At 41.2% G+C, this 16,983-nt stretch overlaps 1 protein-coding gene across 4 annotated transcripts in view; it reads right to left on the reverse strand.

Annotated features, from left to right (window-relative positions):
* SPATS2L (spermatogenesis associated serine rich 2 like) overlaps positions 1-16,983 on the reverse strand; it is a 176,684-nt gene that overhangs the window by 136,295 nt on the left and 23,406 nt on the right. The window lies entirely within an intron of this gene.

The following is a 16,983-nucleotide window of genomic DNA, read 5'->3' on the forward strand; positions in this document are numbered from 1 at the left end:
CTGCATCAACAAGCTGTGTTGGAAAATACAATTATTTGGGGTCTAAACATTTTTTTGGCAAACTTTGATTCTACCCTTTTAGAAGGCCATAAATAGGATGGTAATGAAAAAGGGAAGTTATATGGCTTTTTGCAAGATGTTAATCTGGAAAACTAAAAGATATATATTTTGATATTTAATCTGGATTTATGGTATGGCCTTGAGACTTCAATTTCATTTACCATAAGTGAACCCAAAGACCAAATCATTATTCAGTGTAACTTTGCAAGCCAAATGATCATCTACCTCATTACTAGAGACTAGAACTCAGAGAGGAAACTGGCAAATTTGGTGGGGTAGATATTTGTGGTTTGGTCATCATCCAGTATCTACTCACTCCCACTTCTCCTGGCCACGAAAGCTCCATTTTGCTACCTCCCGAAAGGGTGGGGAGTGAGGTATATGACCCAGGATGAACCCATCAGCACATCATTCCATATGTCTCAGTTATGGGTTCGACAAAAACCCAAATGGGCACTCAGACCAAAGAGAAGCCAATCCAGGGCTTTGCTTAAGGCTATTAGGAAACTGGACTTTCTTTCTGCTAGGCTTGAATGGAAGAGGATGATGGAACTGAAGCTGCCTCAGCCATCTTGTGAACACGAGCTCAGAGAGGAGAGTACACAGAAGAAATCAGAGGAAGCAAGAGTCAAGAATACACAGCCCAGTCAACCCCTGCCAAAGAGGTTTCCTGAAAGTCCCATCTAACGACCTCTCCACTGGCTACCCCTAACCGCAAGGGAGGCTAGGAAATGCAGCCTTTTGGCTGGGCACGTTATGCCCTTGAATAAAACCAGGGTGTGCTGCTAAGGAAGAAGGAAAGAAAGGGTGTCGAAGAGACAATTGGTAGTCTCCTCCGTGGCCTGTTTCGGTTGGGTTTTCTGTACTCACTATAGAAAACAGAGATCCTATATATGTAAAGGAGTCTACAAATTAGAGATAAAGTAAAAACACACAAGTGTTTGATTTATAAAATCTTTCATTAGGGTAACCTGATTCTCCTTTTATAGTAGATTCATTTGAAATCATTACTCAATCTTAAAATATGGTATCTACAATTAAAAGTGCAGGATCAGCAAGCACGTGCAGCAGCCCAATTTTGCGTATTCAGTGTAGTTACTGAAAAAAAATGTTGCTAAAAATGTTAAATATCCTAATTTCTTCTTAAATTATAGGGATAAATCATACTACATATTTATGAGTTCACTGTCTCAAGGCAGGAATTTTTCTGTTTCAGATTATGCCTTAGAATTCTATAGGTTAGGTTAGAAATGATAACAAATACGGGAATCTTTGAATTGACATTTAGTTCTCAGGCGATAGCTTTAAAAACTAGAGAAGCAGCTGCTATTAAGAATTTTTTTTCACTAGTCACAAAGACACATCATACATTAGAGGATATACAGCATACCAAAATGAGATGCTCTCTGAAATTATTTAGTGTGGCACAAGAAAAGCAAGATAAACAAGAAAACAGCGTTTATTGCACCAAGGGAGATAAGAGACTGAGGACTCATAAGGCTGGATTGTTAACAGACACCCTGCCTTTGGTCTAGAGTCATGCAGGCAACAATAAATGGCCTCTGTAAATCATTTTCATATAATTTCAGAACTGGAAGGAAGCTTGAAAATCACTGAATTCAACCCTCTCGCTCTACAGAGGAGAAAAACTTGGACCTAAAAAAACTCTTTCTACAAGTTCATGGAAGAGCCAGGATCAAAATACAGTTTTCTTTCCTAACTCGTGGCCCAATATCCTTTCCACCAACTTCCATTCAGAAGTTACAGAATTAACAAGTCAACCTGCCAGATGTGCCCTGTCATTTACCTCTATGTTGACTGTGAACTCATTCTGAAATTGTATTTTTACAGGTAGGAGGAACTGATGGTAATACCATGACATCTGCCAAGGGTGATTAATGAGAAAAGTATATGACATCTCGCCTCACTGAGCTAAACCTGGCCCAGGGTGTATGCACATACAGAGGCCTTCCTTGATACCAAAGGAAGAAGCTGAGGGGCTGTAAGGGTTAACAGCTGGCGGGACTTTTATTTTCTAGTGGAGGTTAATTCTCTGTCACTCCTTCCTTCAACTGCTTCCCACCTACTGCTGAAGTTCCCCTGAAACACTGAGCAGTTCCCTGCAATGTGACCCTCACGGTAAGCTCTTCCCAAACATTCAAAACTAGGGTAATCAACAAGTGATGGAAAAACTAGATCATTTGAAGGTCTCTCTCCAAAGCATCAGAAGACAGAACCAAGAAAAATCTTTCAGAGTGGGTTGGTTTGAATGTATTACAAATAATAAGATGAATCCTTCTTATTAATACACTTTCATCACATGGCAGCTTGTAATTATGAGAAATGCAGGAAGTCCCCACTCAGCAGTTTTTCTGAATAAACCAAGAAGGTATAGACCTGGCATTTGGGAGTAGGAAGAAACCCCAGAGATGGTCTAATAAGTTGAGTTCCTTCGTTTTTTTTTTTTTTTTTTCTTTTTGCGGTATGCGGGCCTCTCACTGTTGTGGCCTCTCCCGTTGCGGAGCACAGGCTCCGGATGCGCAGACCCAGCGGCCATGGCTCACGGGCCCAGCCGCTCCGCGGCATATGGGATCCTCCCAGACCGGGGCACGAACCCGTATCCCCTGCATCGGCAGGCGGACTCTCAACCACTGCACCACCAGGGAGGCCCGAGTTCCTTCGTTTTGCAGAGATCAGGAAGAAAGCTAATAATCTCTGCTAAATCAGGGAATTTTATAGGAAAGAGCAGTTACTGTTCTCAAATCACGGCATATTCAGCTGAAGTTTGTTTACAAATATATTCTCCTAAAGAGCATCACATGAGGTCTCTAGAACCCATCATTTTCAGATGGCTTGACTCATATTTTCCTTTTTTCAATTAAAAATAAACTTTGTTGGTTCTTTCTTATTAGAAAAGGCAGTATAGGGAGGGCTTCCTTGGTGGCGCAGTCGTTGAGAGTCCGCCTGCCGATGCAGGGGATACGGGTTCGTGCCCCAGTCCGGGAAGATCCCACATGCCGTGGAGCGGCTGGGCCCGTGAGCCATAGCCGCTGAGCCTGCGCATCCGGAGCCTGTGCTCCGCAACGGGAGAGGCCACAACAGTGAGAGGCCCGCGTACTGCAAAAAAAAAAAAAAAAAAAAAAAAAAACCAGTGTATGTTTAGAGTAGGAAATTAAAAACACACAAAAATGAAGAACATTTGAAATGCTCATGGATCTTACTACCCAGAGAACCACTTTAAAAACCCTTAAATATATTTCCAGGTCATTTTCTAAGGATATATCCATATATTACCAAAATGTGATCATTCTGTGCATACTTGTTTTTTTTAATAATGGGATTTTAACACTTAACAATATATGATGAACACCTTTTTATTATCAATATTGATCTATATCATCTATAGTAGCTGAACAGTATTTCACTATTTGTAACATAATATATTTAACTAATCTGTTATTGTTGTACAGTAAGCAATTTCTTATTTACCCTATTATGGGCAATGGTGTGATTAACACCTTTGTGGCCAAAACCTTTGCACATATCTTTAATTATTTCCTTAGCATAAACTCCTAGAAATAAAACTTCTGTGACAAAACAGTGAACACATTTTAAAAGGTTTTTTAGAAATACATATTGCCTCCACAGATTGAGTCAATAGTTTAATTGACTTGAGTTACATGCATATCAAGTGCTCTGATCAGTTCAGCACTTCATGAAGAGAAACCATATAGGCTTGGGTTGGTGAAGTGTAATAGATGTGCTATTATCTATAATTCTGATGAGTGTTAACTGCAAACACTTTAATCAATTAGATAATTGTTTTTACTAGAAGCTCTCTCTTTATCTACTTCCAGTCATGGCTGACTTATGCACTCCATTTTGACTCTTTCTTTGGAATTTGATGCCTTTTTTCCCCTCCTGTGTAAGTACTCTTTTTACACACTTACCAATATTCTTAAAGAGATTCTAGATGTTTAGTTCCTGGCAACATTCTTGTAGTGCACTGATTACATGCATCAGCTAGAAAATCTGTCTTCCAAGTTATGCTCCCCATTAGATGGCAGAACCAGTTTGCAGTTGGACATTTTAAGGAAATGATAAAAACAACACCTGAAGTTCAGGCAAAATTGACAAGTACCTACAAGACTAAAGAGAGGAGGTAGAACGTGTTGTCAGGCTGCACATTGTACTTCAAATTTTTTATTTATTCATTTTTATTCTACCTGGTTCCAAAAAGGACTGAAAACAGCTTTTCTTTTTAAAAGTATCTTCTAAATTGGACATTTTCACATCACTGAGGCTGCCAACTTCTTTCCTAACATAAGGATATTCTTCTACCATGACTGCTTGCTATATTTGAAAACTGAATGGCAAGGATATTGTTCTTATCCAGAAAAGAGGAAAAAATAACTCATTATGATCATGACTCCTGACTGGAAGACCCTCCAAACAGCATGCCCTAGGTATGAAATGCAAGTCTCATAAGAAACCAGGAAGAACTCCATTTCTAGGACGTATGAGAGCTCCAACAAATCACAAAAATTCAGGCCTTTGGGTATTCACTTCTCCCAAGGGACTGTAAATACACAGATCTCCAGCATCTTGACTTGTGAGACCCAAAAACACATAGGGGGGCCTGAGAGCAGGGAAAGCCAGGCCGGGCATCACGGGGAAGAGGGAAGCTTCCATCTCCCCTGGACCAGCTGCAGGAAACACCCATCTCCTGCTCGGCTTGTCCTTCTGAGTCTCCTCTTTCTGCTTCTTCCCAAGTCCTCCTCTCTTCCAGCACCACCCATCAGACCTCTCGGGGGTCTGGCTCTGGTGTCCTGTCCCACATTTTGAAACATGGGGTTTTTCAGCCCGTGGTCTTTCTATTTTTTTTTAATAAGGAAATGGAGATCCATTTTTTTAAAATAAATTTATTTTGTTTATTTATTTATTTTTGGCTGTGTTGGGTCTTCATTGCTGCATGTGGGCTTTCTCTAGTTGTGGTGAGCGGGGGCTACTCTTCGTTACGGTGCGCGGGCTTCTCATTGCGGTGGCTTCTCTTGTTGCAGAGTATGGGCTCTAGGTGCGGCTTCAGTAGTTGTGGCGTGCAGGCTCAGTAGTGGTGGCGCGTGGGCTTAGTTGCTCCGTTGCATGTGGGATCTTCCCGGACCAGGGCTCAAACCCGTGTCCCCTGCATTGGCAGGCGGATTCTTAACCACTGAGCCACCAGGGAAGTCCCAGCCCATGGTCCTTCTAAATCCTCATCTTTAGACTCGATTTCCACCTCTCTTCCATTGGCCTAAATCTTGCCTGATATCTCCCATTTCAGGGCTGTGTGTTGAGAAGCATGGTCCCAGACCCCATGTTATACACTGAAGGACCCTTCATGACAAGTACTCGGTATGTAGTAAACAGAAGACTTGGAAGAAAATTAATTTTGCGTGATTTAGAAGAAAAGGGAGGGGTGTTAAGTGCTACATTAATGTTAAAGGGGTTAAAGGGAACGAATGTCATTGAACTTACTTGGCATGTTAAAAGTGTTACACTGAGTTTTGCCTATGCTCTAAATACTCCCAGATGCTACCATTTAGGAATAAAAGGATCATTTTCATTGTGAAACCTGGGGTTTTCTGAAATTTCAAAAAAACCCTCAAGACAAACATGCAGTATTTCATCTGAACCAGCAGTATATCCAAGGAGCAAGGACCAGATTCAACAATAAGACCCACCTAACAGAAAATATCTTATCGACAGTTAGCCCAAAATTAACCCGGATGGTTTAGCATTTCACAATCTACAGTGGGCCCTTTCAAATAATCGTTTCATTTGATCCTCCCCACAATTTAGTAAGGTAGGTGTTACTAGTACCACCTCAGAGATGACGAATCAGGCTCCCAGGCGTTACATGATGCACTCAAGGCATTTAGGCAGCTAGTTCAGTAGTTGAGAACGTGGGCACTGAGGCAGACCCCCGAGGTTCAAGTCCAGGCTCTGCCCATGCTAACTGTGTGAACTTGGCAACTAACTTGTTTTCACTATGCCTCAGTGTCTACATCCTAAAACACAGACAAATAACAATACTACCCGCCTCACAAGGCCGCTGTGAGGATTAGCTGAATTAGTACCCTGACGCGGTTACAGAACTAGTCAGTCTGTCTGTGGGTGCCTGCCACACAGTCGCCACTTAAGAAATGTTCACAAGACTCAATTCTCAGAGCTAAGTGTTTTAAGGCCAGATGAGGTATCCTTATCTTTACATTGCTTCTATGATTCATAATTTTATCAGTAGAGAAATTAGCAATTTCTCACCAAAGAAAAAGACATGCTAAAAGGAAACCTTGAACTGGATACAATGACTCAAAAAGGAAGGAAAGGGCAAAAGTTCAAGTGTGGCTTCTTAAAAGAACCCCATTTATTTTTGTTTCCGGAAACATACTGCATACCATTTAAGTATTTTCAGTCATTTTAGAGCACAATGAAAGGTCAGGCTAAGTGGAAGTAATATTTGTATAGCCCATGGTGACTGTCCAGGAGTCTGTTTCCCATGGCCTGGTCCTGGGTGAGGACAATGAAGCACTTCTGGAGCCGCGGAGAAAGGGGCTGTGCCCCACCGCCAGTCCTCCCCCCACCCCTGCGCCCACTCCACGCGAGCTCTCGGGCAAGAGAGGAGAACAAAGATGCAGCTGGCAACGCTGGAGTGCTGGAGAAAAGAGCAATTGCACCCAGGGAAGAGAGAGGGCAGTGGGAAACGGGCAGAGGAATACTACCAGGACACATTTTCTAGTTTCCTGCAGCCATGGGGGCAAAGAAGGAGCAGAGAAGGTGGTGTTGGGAGGACAGAGAGGAACAGAGAGACCGACCGAGACACGGTGATGGCAGAAAAAAACGCAGGTGCCTGGAATAACTACTGAAAAAGGACCAGCCTGCAGAAGATACCAAAGCAGCAGAGTGTCATGGCAGAGAAGTTCTGGAAAAGTAGGCATGTCAGAGGCCCATAAAGGGGGGCCACATAAGGCCAGGAATGAGTGATTTCTCAGTCGTATTCCAGTGTGCAGGAGGGACTGGGAGATGACCACGGTGGGGCTCCTAGCCGTCATCTATAGATTGCAGTTGTGATGCAGGTTGAGGTTCCTTCCTAGAAATCATACCACCTTCTAAAGCATCATGTGAAGTGTGCTTCTCCTGGCACAAGCATGGTCTGGAGGGTTCAAAAGTCAAGTACAGTGTGAAGGAATCCAATTAAGGAACTCAGGGAGTCTCTGACACAAGGGTTACATGTGAAAAAGGAAATCTCCCTTGAAACAGGAACATATTCAGCATTAAAACATGAAGTTATGGACTGTCATTCAGCCCAGAAGTTCTGCATGTCACAGATGTAAAAATAATGATTACATTTGTACAGCACTTTAAAGTTTACAAAGAATTTTTATAAAAGTCTGTCCCACATGGGTGCTTTTCATGCCCCAACATGACATGTTCTTCGTATTATTATGAGTCCCTAAGAATTGGCGTTATGCTACTGCATAAAAATACTTTTTTTAATCTATAAATACTCCTCATAGAATTTTATCTAAAGTACTATACATAATAGGCAAACAGTGGGTTCTAGGTACTGAATCTATTCTAAAATATCTACTACTTTCCCAGAATGACTAATTAAATAAAATTTACATTACCTGAACTAGGTGTAAATATTGCAATACTCTGCACAGACCATTAAACATATTTCATTAAGAGAAGTTTCTATATTTCCAAACCCTCAGATATTCTAAAGGGGTACTATAGGTGAAAGACCCCTCAAGGGTCTTTAAAAACAGCTCTTCATAGCATAAACAGGAAGCCTGCTATAAGGTAATGAAGAATGATTGAATAAAAATGATTGTGGCCTATTTCCACAAAGAAGCATGGAAAAAAGAAAACAAGCTAATATTACTCCCAGTCTGCTGAGTTAAAATGAACTGTTTTGTCATTAGGCAAGTGTCCTATTCACTCTTTGCCCTATATACAATAATAACGTGTTGTTGAGAGTCAAGGGTTCACATTAGCATTTTTTAATTTAGGAAAAAGGGGAAATTGTAAACACTAAAGAAATTTTTCTGGTTGACACAGTTGAGCATGCCTGGAGGGTGATGTGTACTTTGTACCCAAATCTATACTAAATGTTCTATCCTTGAGGGACTTCCATGGTGGCGCAGTGGTTAAGACTCCACCTGCCAATGCAGGGGACATGGGTTTGAGCCCTGGTCCAGGAAGATCCCGCATGCCACGAAACAACTAAGTCCATGCGCTACAACTACTGAGCCTGCGCTCTAGAGCCTGCGAGCCACAACTACTGAGCCCACGTGCCACAACTATTGAAGCCCGTGTGCCTAGAGCCCGTGCTCCGCAACAAGAGAAGCCACCACAATGAAGAGTAGCCCCCGCTCGCCGCAGCTAGAGAAAGCCCGCGCGCAGCAAAGACCCAACACTGCCAAGAAAACAAAAACGTCCTGTCCTTGAGATACAAAGATAATATTTCTGACCCACAGTTAGCAGAGCATTCATTTTGAGGTTCTTTCTCTCAGCTCTGACAATAAATTTGTGCTGATTTACCCTCTTTTGGTCATCTGGTTTCCTACATTACTGACAGCATACATTTGGGAGACAGCTGCCTGGCGCTGCGAGAGAAGTTGCAGCTTGGAGGAAGGAAGTGAAGCAGCGAGCTAACCCTTGGTCTTGGCACTGGGTGCTTGCCAACTGATGTATTAAAAGCAAAATTCTATAAAGTTGAAACTGATACTGTCAGTATGGTAAGAACTCTGCAAACCTATTTATGTTAAGAAAAACTGTGATAAGCTAAAACTTTTCACTGGATATGTTAACTTCTGGAGTAAATTAAGCCTCCTGGAAGGTTGTATCAGTTCCTTGTATATTGCTGAGTATTCAGGTTGTTCCAAGTTTTGGTTTCTCCAAGCCCTTATTCTCCATCATACTGGAAGGTCCCAGTCTACTAAATTTGGATACTGATTCCTTGATCAGAAGTAATGTGGCCCAGAGTATATCTGGCCCAATATATAAATCACCAATATACAGATCACAGAAAGACCTACCTGAATATATTCCTTCATTCAACAAATACTAATGGAACATTTCTTATGTGTCAAGCAGTAGTCACAGCACTGGAAATACTAGTGAACAGAATTTACAGTCAGCCGGTGGTCTACCGTGGGGCTAGCTGAATATATCATGCACCATTTTGCTAAATCTTTGAGCAGACCATAGAGAAAGAAGAAGAAAAGAGAACATCAACTCATTAGCAGAGAGCAAGCTTAGAGGACAAAGCCACATCTCTCCTACTTGCTGATTTCCTCTCCCTAACTCTTTGTCACTCTAGGTGAGGAACTGCATGCCTCTTAACTGGCTGCCAGAGCCCCCTTCGAGCTCTCTTTTCAGAAAGCTTTGCAGAAGTCTTATAAACAATTTTGCTATTCCAGAAAATGTTAATGCTCAAGGTACTCCTTTGAAAAAAAAGGAAAATTCCTATGAGATTTTTGTCTCAGTAACCAGGAATGCAATTAGGCCTATGCTTGGCACTTTGTTAGTTCCCAGAGCCAAGAGATCTCAGGGTTAGGAGAACAAAGCTACCAAGATGCTTTAGCTATTGACTATGGCTGGCCCAAAATTCAAGAGTTAAAGCCTGAGAATGTTTTACCCCTTTACTTTAACTTCCCATTTAAGTAACTTCCAAATACCAAAGCTTAGAGGACCTAGAAGGCAAAATCCTTTCCACTACTTTATCGAAAAATTATGTATGCTGTGATTTATTGCTAATGCTGGTCTTTCAAAGCATTAGTCAGGACACCTGCAAACCTTTGGACAACAGCTGTCAATACAAGTTGAACATTTCATGGGTCAGCACTTAAAATCTGACAAATAATAAATCATTCTTATAACCTAACCAGTGTGAGGCACTGGGTTGGTAATCTATTGAGAGTTGGTTTAAAAAGTATAAACCACAGATTACATTATAACTCAGCACTTGGGAAAATGGAGACCGGGTAAAATAATGATTGTTGTTACCATTTCTCTTTCTTCGGTGGTACTCTTTCTCTAAGAAAGAACTCTTTTTACATAAAGATACTTCACTGTCTGTTAACAACATAAAATTTGGTTCTTACATTATGTGTATGTGCTTTAAAAACAAAGAATTTCTGCACTCTTTATAGCTAATAGTGAATGTTCCAAAGGGGACAATACTCTATTTAGGACTTGCCAGGGCAATATTTTTTTTTTTTTTTTTTTTTTTTGCGGTATGCGGGCCTCTCACTGTTGTGGCCTCTCCCGTTGCGGAGCACAGGCTCCGGACGCGCAGGCCCAGCGGCCATGGCTCATGGGCCCAGCCGCTCCGCGGCATATGGGATCCTCCCAGACCGGGGCACGAACCCGTATCCCCTGCATCGGCAGGCGGACTCTCAACCACTGCGCCACCAGGGAGGCCCCAGGGCAATATTTGATAGCAATTTTTTTTTTTTTTTTCGGTATGCGGGCCTCTCACTGTTGTGGCCTCACCTGTTGCGGAGCACAGGCTCCGGATGCGCAGGCCCAGCGGCCATGGCTCACGGGCCCAGCCGCTCTGTGGCACGTGGGATCCTCCCAGACCGGGGCACGAACCCGTGTCCCCTGCACCGGCAGGCAGACTCTCAACCACTGCGCCACCAGGGAAGCCCTTGATAGCAATATTTAACTTGTTTTGGAAGATATGCATCGATTTTTCAGGGATATAAACATTTTCATCATTTCCATTATTAAAATATTATAAGTAATTGCTTGAGCCCTGGTAGAATAAATGCTATGTATCAAATACCCACTGGTGTGAGGAACAGCTGGATACGTCTGTCTAGAAATGGCTGTGATATATTCAAATATACTTTAATAGGTTCACAAGAGAAAAAAATTAAGGTCCTTTAGTGGTATGATGACTTGCCTGTGGTACACAGTCTCTGTGTACCTCTCTTACCTTCTTTCCACACTGGCATAAAATTTTAGGTCAAGTCAGGCTGTCAGTGAAGAGAGCATCGGCATTAGGAATCCTAAAATTCATTTGATGCCTTCTTTCTAACCAGAGGTAGAGCAGTAGCTAAAGGTAGAAGTGGAGTCAAACCTTAGAGAAGCAGCCTGGGCAGAAGGACCTCTTGGTACCTACAGAGAATTTTCAACATCTAATGAAAGTGATTTCAACTTCAGTGTTCACCTCAAGAAAAATATGAGAAGCCCAGACTCAGTTAGGTGCATTGACATTTATTGAAGAAAATGCTCATATACACTTCCTTATTTAAATTTCTTTGATTCCTTTTATTCAAACCCCTTAAAGAGAATTGAGTCATTAGCAACTATAGAAACATTAATACCGGTGGTAGGCAGAAGCTCACAGGGATGCCTGGTTTCCTGAGATGGCCCAGACATGCAGGGCTAGAGCTCCCAGGAACCTTGTCTATCCTATGTGACCTGTTCCCACCTAAGGCTGACTGGTCAAAAGGCGGTCATCAACCTAAGTTGGATAAATTAGGTTCCCTCTTCGTGGAGCCTCAGACTTTGAACTATGAACCCCAGCAGGTAGATGTCATCAGCACTCCATCACACTGACAGCAATGCCTTAGAGAAGAGACCACAAAGCCCCGTGTCGAGTCTGCAAGGCCTTCCCTGGTGGTGGCCCCTCGTGCAGTTTGAAGGTTCTACCATCCCTTCAATGCTATACATGCCCCAGGATCCTGCCAATAAAACAATTCAAAAATAATTCTGTTTTGGTTTAAGCTAGCCAGTCAGTTTCTGTAGCTTCCAATCAAAAGAGCCTTGTAGGTTAAGGACGTTAGTACTTTAATAAGAAGCTACGTTTTGTTAAAGGTGAAGTAGAAGGGACAGGACCATAATTCCTTCTGTTTGTAGGAAACTCCATTTCACAGATGCCCTCACATGTGATCACTGTCAGGGCCAGGGAAGGGTTGCTATTATCCCCTCAGGAGAGACAAAAGGCAAGGACAGCTCAGCGAGGGCACTGCCTCTGTGCTGTGGCCTGATTGCTGGCAAGTGGCAGAACTAGGCTTAGAACCAGGTCTCCTGACTGCCGGTCAAGCACCCTTCCCACTACCCCTCGGTGTGTATGTATATATGTAATCATAAACGAATCTTACAGGGAATATAAGCAAAACAGAAAAACAGAGCTATTCTGAGTATATACATCGTTTCATTTTTTCCTACCCAACTCCAAACCAAGGGCTTGGGGAAAGTCTTAATAAAGTAAAAAATACAAACTGTTGCCTTATGATGATATTTGTCAATAAAAACATTAAGACCAAGAATGCCTCTTTTTGACACGAATAGTAAGTTTACCTTCTCCTACACATTTTAACTATTAGCAGGGAGTAGCCTTTGAACTACAAGGAAGTGGTATCCAAGGTATTTTCATCTTACATGTTTGAACAAAAAAAGGTTTGGCTATTTGTTTACGATTCATATATATGTATTATTGTACTAACTATATATAATGGTTTGTTATGATTCATATACATGTATTATTGTATATACATTATAAAACATAAAAAAATAGAAAGGAATGACAGAATTGATGTACTATTTTGCTAACCATGATGTCTCAAATCTAATACACCCAGGACGAGATTCATGACTAATTAACCACAGTGGATATAAATCTGTACGTCTTCTAGATAATTTAGAATTTTGGTGGCCAGCTTCTTGCAAGATCGGATTAGATGAGCACTGTCATTACCTCATAACAGGGCTGACAGAGTTCATGTTAAACTTTGACATTTTCTTGTTGCTTGAAATATTAAAATTATCTTCAATTTATGGGAATTCTTTGTAGAATCTTTTTAAGACTCTGTGAGGGTTTGTTAAAACTAAAACATAGAATTTGTAAATACAGTTGACCAGGCATGATATATTCCACAAAATAACCAAAGCAGATGAGCCAGAGGGGAAGCCACTGTGAAGAGGAGGCCTCACCTCCCTCCCTCCAGGTGATACTCGACCATTTGACACGTGGACCCAGGAATGATGCCAGTGCCAATATAGTCACCATCTGTTATCATAATGTTTCATGATAATAAAATGAATGTAAATGAAAATTCTAATCAATGTCTTTCTCAACCAAATGAATCTTCTCAAGAGCTCCCTGTGGGTACATATCCTATTTTGGAGGCCACTTTGCCAGGCAGTGAGGCAGTCGGTTACTTCTAGAGTCACTTATAATCACAGGAATCTCTTGGCCTAAAACTATGCAGGGCAAGGATAAACCAACCTGGGTGGGAAAAAGTTTATTTTGCCTTTTTAAAAACTTTTAAAATTATGAACTCTAAACCACAACCAGAAAAGCACATGAAACATTAATGTTTGATGTATACACTGTGTATTACCCATGCAACTGCCAGCCCCTGTCAAAAACCAGAACATCGCCAGCACTCGCACGAGACCCGCAACTCCTCTCTCTCCCCCAGCATGCCCTTCAGAGGGAACCATTATCCTGATTCTTTCAGTAATAAATTCCTGGCCACTTATGTCTGTAACCCTTAGCAACAGAGTTTAGTTTTGTCTGTTTTCACACTTTACATAAATGAAATAACATTGCTATGTATACTTTGTATCTTCTTTCTTTTAACATTACCGTCTTAAGATGTATCCCTCTTCTTGTGTGTAGCACTAATTTATTCTTTTTTCATTGCTGTATAATATTCCACTATATAGTTATAGACATCATAATTCCTTATGATTACACCGCAGTTTATTCATCCATTCTACTATTGATGGATATTCTGTGTTTCTAATTTGAGATGAATACAAATAATGCTGCTAAGAACAATTTACACATCTTTGGATGTACACAAGTGTACATTTCTCTAGAATACACAGACAACTGCACACCTGTGCATGCATGAGAGTGGAATTGCTGGATCGGACCTTAGTTTCTAAAAAAAAAACAAAACAAAAAAACCTAAGAAAGGTAATTCTAGTGAATCACTTGGAAATCAATTTTAATATAAACTAACTCTTACGTGGCCATGAGGAAAGCTCATTAAATTACTAGATTTATCTTTCCCTAGACTTTCACTCCTGCACACTGACTAAATTTGAACCAAGACATTAAATGCACTTAACTCTGTTAAAAAATAGTTTGAAATTTTCCAATGAATTTACTGAAGCCAATACCCCCAAATCTCCTCTCCCTGCCACATATATATTTTTTACATACTGTAATTGCATTTTTCCTTTTAATGAGGGCCAATATTGTGTCTGCTGAGAGAAAAAAAATGTTCATTCAAATTTTAAAGCAATTTTGCACCAAAAGGTTTCAAGTTAGCACTCATATTGATCAAGCATGGAAAGCCAAAAATGTTAATCCTGAGCTAAACTGAGGAGTACAAAATACAAACAATAGGGATTAATTCCAACCTCAGTCTCCAATGTTTCATTACCATCATGAATGATCTCCAAATGGACTACAGAAATGGGACATACTTGGATGACAATATTGTGGCACCAGCAAATCTGCTCCTCCGTCTCCCACTGTATTATTGACAAAAAACATAATAACTAGCATCTATGATAATGCCAGGCACTGTCTGCATGTTAGTTCTTACATGCAATGCCTTTTTTATTCTTTTATTTATTTATTTTTTTTGTGGTACGCGGGCCTCTCACTGTTGTGGCCTCTTCCATTGCGGAGCACAGGCTCCGGACGCGCAGGCTCAGCGGCCATGGCTCAGAGGCCCAGCCGCTCCGCGGCATGTGGGATCTTCCCGGACCGGGGCACGAACCCGTGTCCCCTGCATCGGCAGGCGGACTCTCAACCAGTGCGCCACCAGGGAAGCCCGCAATGCCTTTTTAATCCTTAAAACAACCCTATGAGATAGGTACTATTATCCTTCCCATTTTACAAAAGGAAACTGAAGCCCAGAGAGGGAAAGTAACTTGACCCAGGTCCCATGGCTGTAAGTAGTTGAGTTGGGAATCAAGCCGGTTCCTGGTGCGTCAGTTCACACTCTACTGCCTGGCAACATGTTAGTTTTGTTGTTATCATTGTTGATATAATTTTGATAACAAGAAGAATAGTTCTTTAAGACCAGGGCAAATGTGTGAACCAAAGGGAAAAAAAAATCTATGTACGTTTGCTTTTATTGGAAAATATTGTAGAAATGACTGTAACCAAGCAACTCTAATTCTGGGAGAACTAATTAAGAAATGAATTAAGGGATTCGATGGATACCCAAATTAGTCATTAGAGCTTGAAGATCTGGAGTTCTGGTCTAAATCCAGCTTTGGCACTTGCATCCAAAATAAACATGACCAGATAAGTACCATAGCTCACAATTAAAATGGATTTATATGGCTTATGCGTCCACATGGGGGAGGTCGCTTCCTAATTGAATTCGGACACCTCTTCAGTTACTGTGGGTTTCATTTGCCATCTCCCTGTTCTTTTGTGACTGCCAGCAATAGGATTATGCTGAGGGAGAAATCATTTCAATCAGTGATGTCTGCAGAATGAGCGTAAAAAGATAAAAGTAAAGACTTTGAACTATAATTAGAAAATTCCTTAAGTGTGCTCATGTGACATGGGTTTGAGACTATGACTAACTGGCAAGATGAGTTACAGAATGGACGTCCGATGTCACTGTTCTGGGATAAGCAGCCAGTAAAACTGGTGCTCCAGCATGAGACAGCCGTAATCTTTCGCAGGCCAAAACATTCCTGCTTTCTACCTCTAATATAATTAGTGACAGACAGCTGGAGGTATCTCATTCTCCTGACAAAAATATGATCAGAATTGTTTTCAGTTGGTACATCTTTCCATCAAGCTGTTTGTTGCCTTCCAGCAGAATAATCAGAGTTTCTGATTATCTGGTACGTTCCAAGAAAACAGGAATTGATTGTGCCCTTGCTTGTCTGATGGGGAGAAGGCTGCCAGAATTTACATAGTAACTCTTCAGTTGCCTAATGGAAAGCAAAACTAAGCTCTGTGTGTGTGTGTGTGTGTGTGTGAAAGAAAAACTAAGGGGTGTGTGTGTGAGAGAGAGAGAGAGAGACAGAGAGAGGAAGAATCAACCAATAGTTTCCATAATAATTCTCTTTGAACAACAATAAAGAAAATGTTTTCGTGGTGATTCAGATTTCAGATATGAGGAAGTAAAGTATTCTATTCCATTCACAGAAAACAACCAACGTTAATGGCTCTTTTCAAAAAGTTACAGTCATCTTACTACTGAAGTTTCAGGGTTATGTAAGAAGAATCAAGTTTAAACATTCATGGAAACATCCAGGTGCAGTAAGACCTCATTATTTTGGACTACTTCTATTTGGAATTTACAATCATTTGACAGGATCTAGACCAGAGGTGATCTTTTCACAGTGAAAAATGGCTTGCTAAGCAAATTACTTTAAACAAGCAAGACTGCTGGGGGGAAAAAATAAGAATAAAAATATTTTTGTAAAGTATGAGGAACGAAAAATAACAACATGCTTCCCCTCCAACAAATACTTGTGATGAACCCAGTCAAATACCAATAACTGATAACAATAATAATTACCATTTAACTGAATGTCAATCTTATATAGTCCACTTTACATACATGAGCTAGAAATATCCCAACAACTCTGCAAGATGGGTATAATCATCCCCATATTAAAGAGAAGGAAACTGAGGCTCAGAGAGGCAGGTGACATGCAGAGACCGTACAATTACTAGGCAGCAGAAGCAAGATGCAAAGCCAGGCTGTCTGGCTCAAAAGTCTGTGTCCTTCCACTCCCCACTCAACGCTGAGTGAGCACTGACGACTGCAAGCCAGACTTCCAGATTCACTGGACCAAGTTCTTCGACAACAGCAAAAACGGTTATCCCTTCAAGGAGGGAAAGCCAAGTAGTCTGGCCCCAGAGCCCACCAC

The sequence above is a fragment of the Mesoplodon mirus genome (assembly GCF_964341445.2).
Source record: "Mesoplodon mirus genome assembly, chromosome: 8".
NCBI classification, from domain to species: domain Eukaryota; kingdom Metazoa; phylum Chordata; class Mammalia; order Artiodactyla; family Ziphiidae; genus Mesoplodon; species Mesoplodon mirus.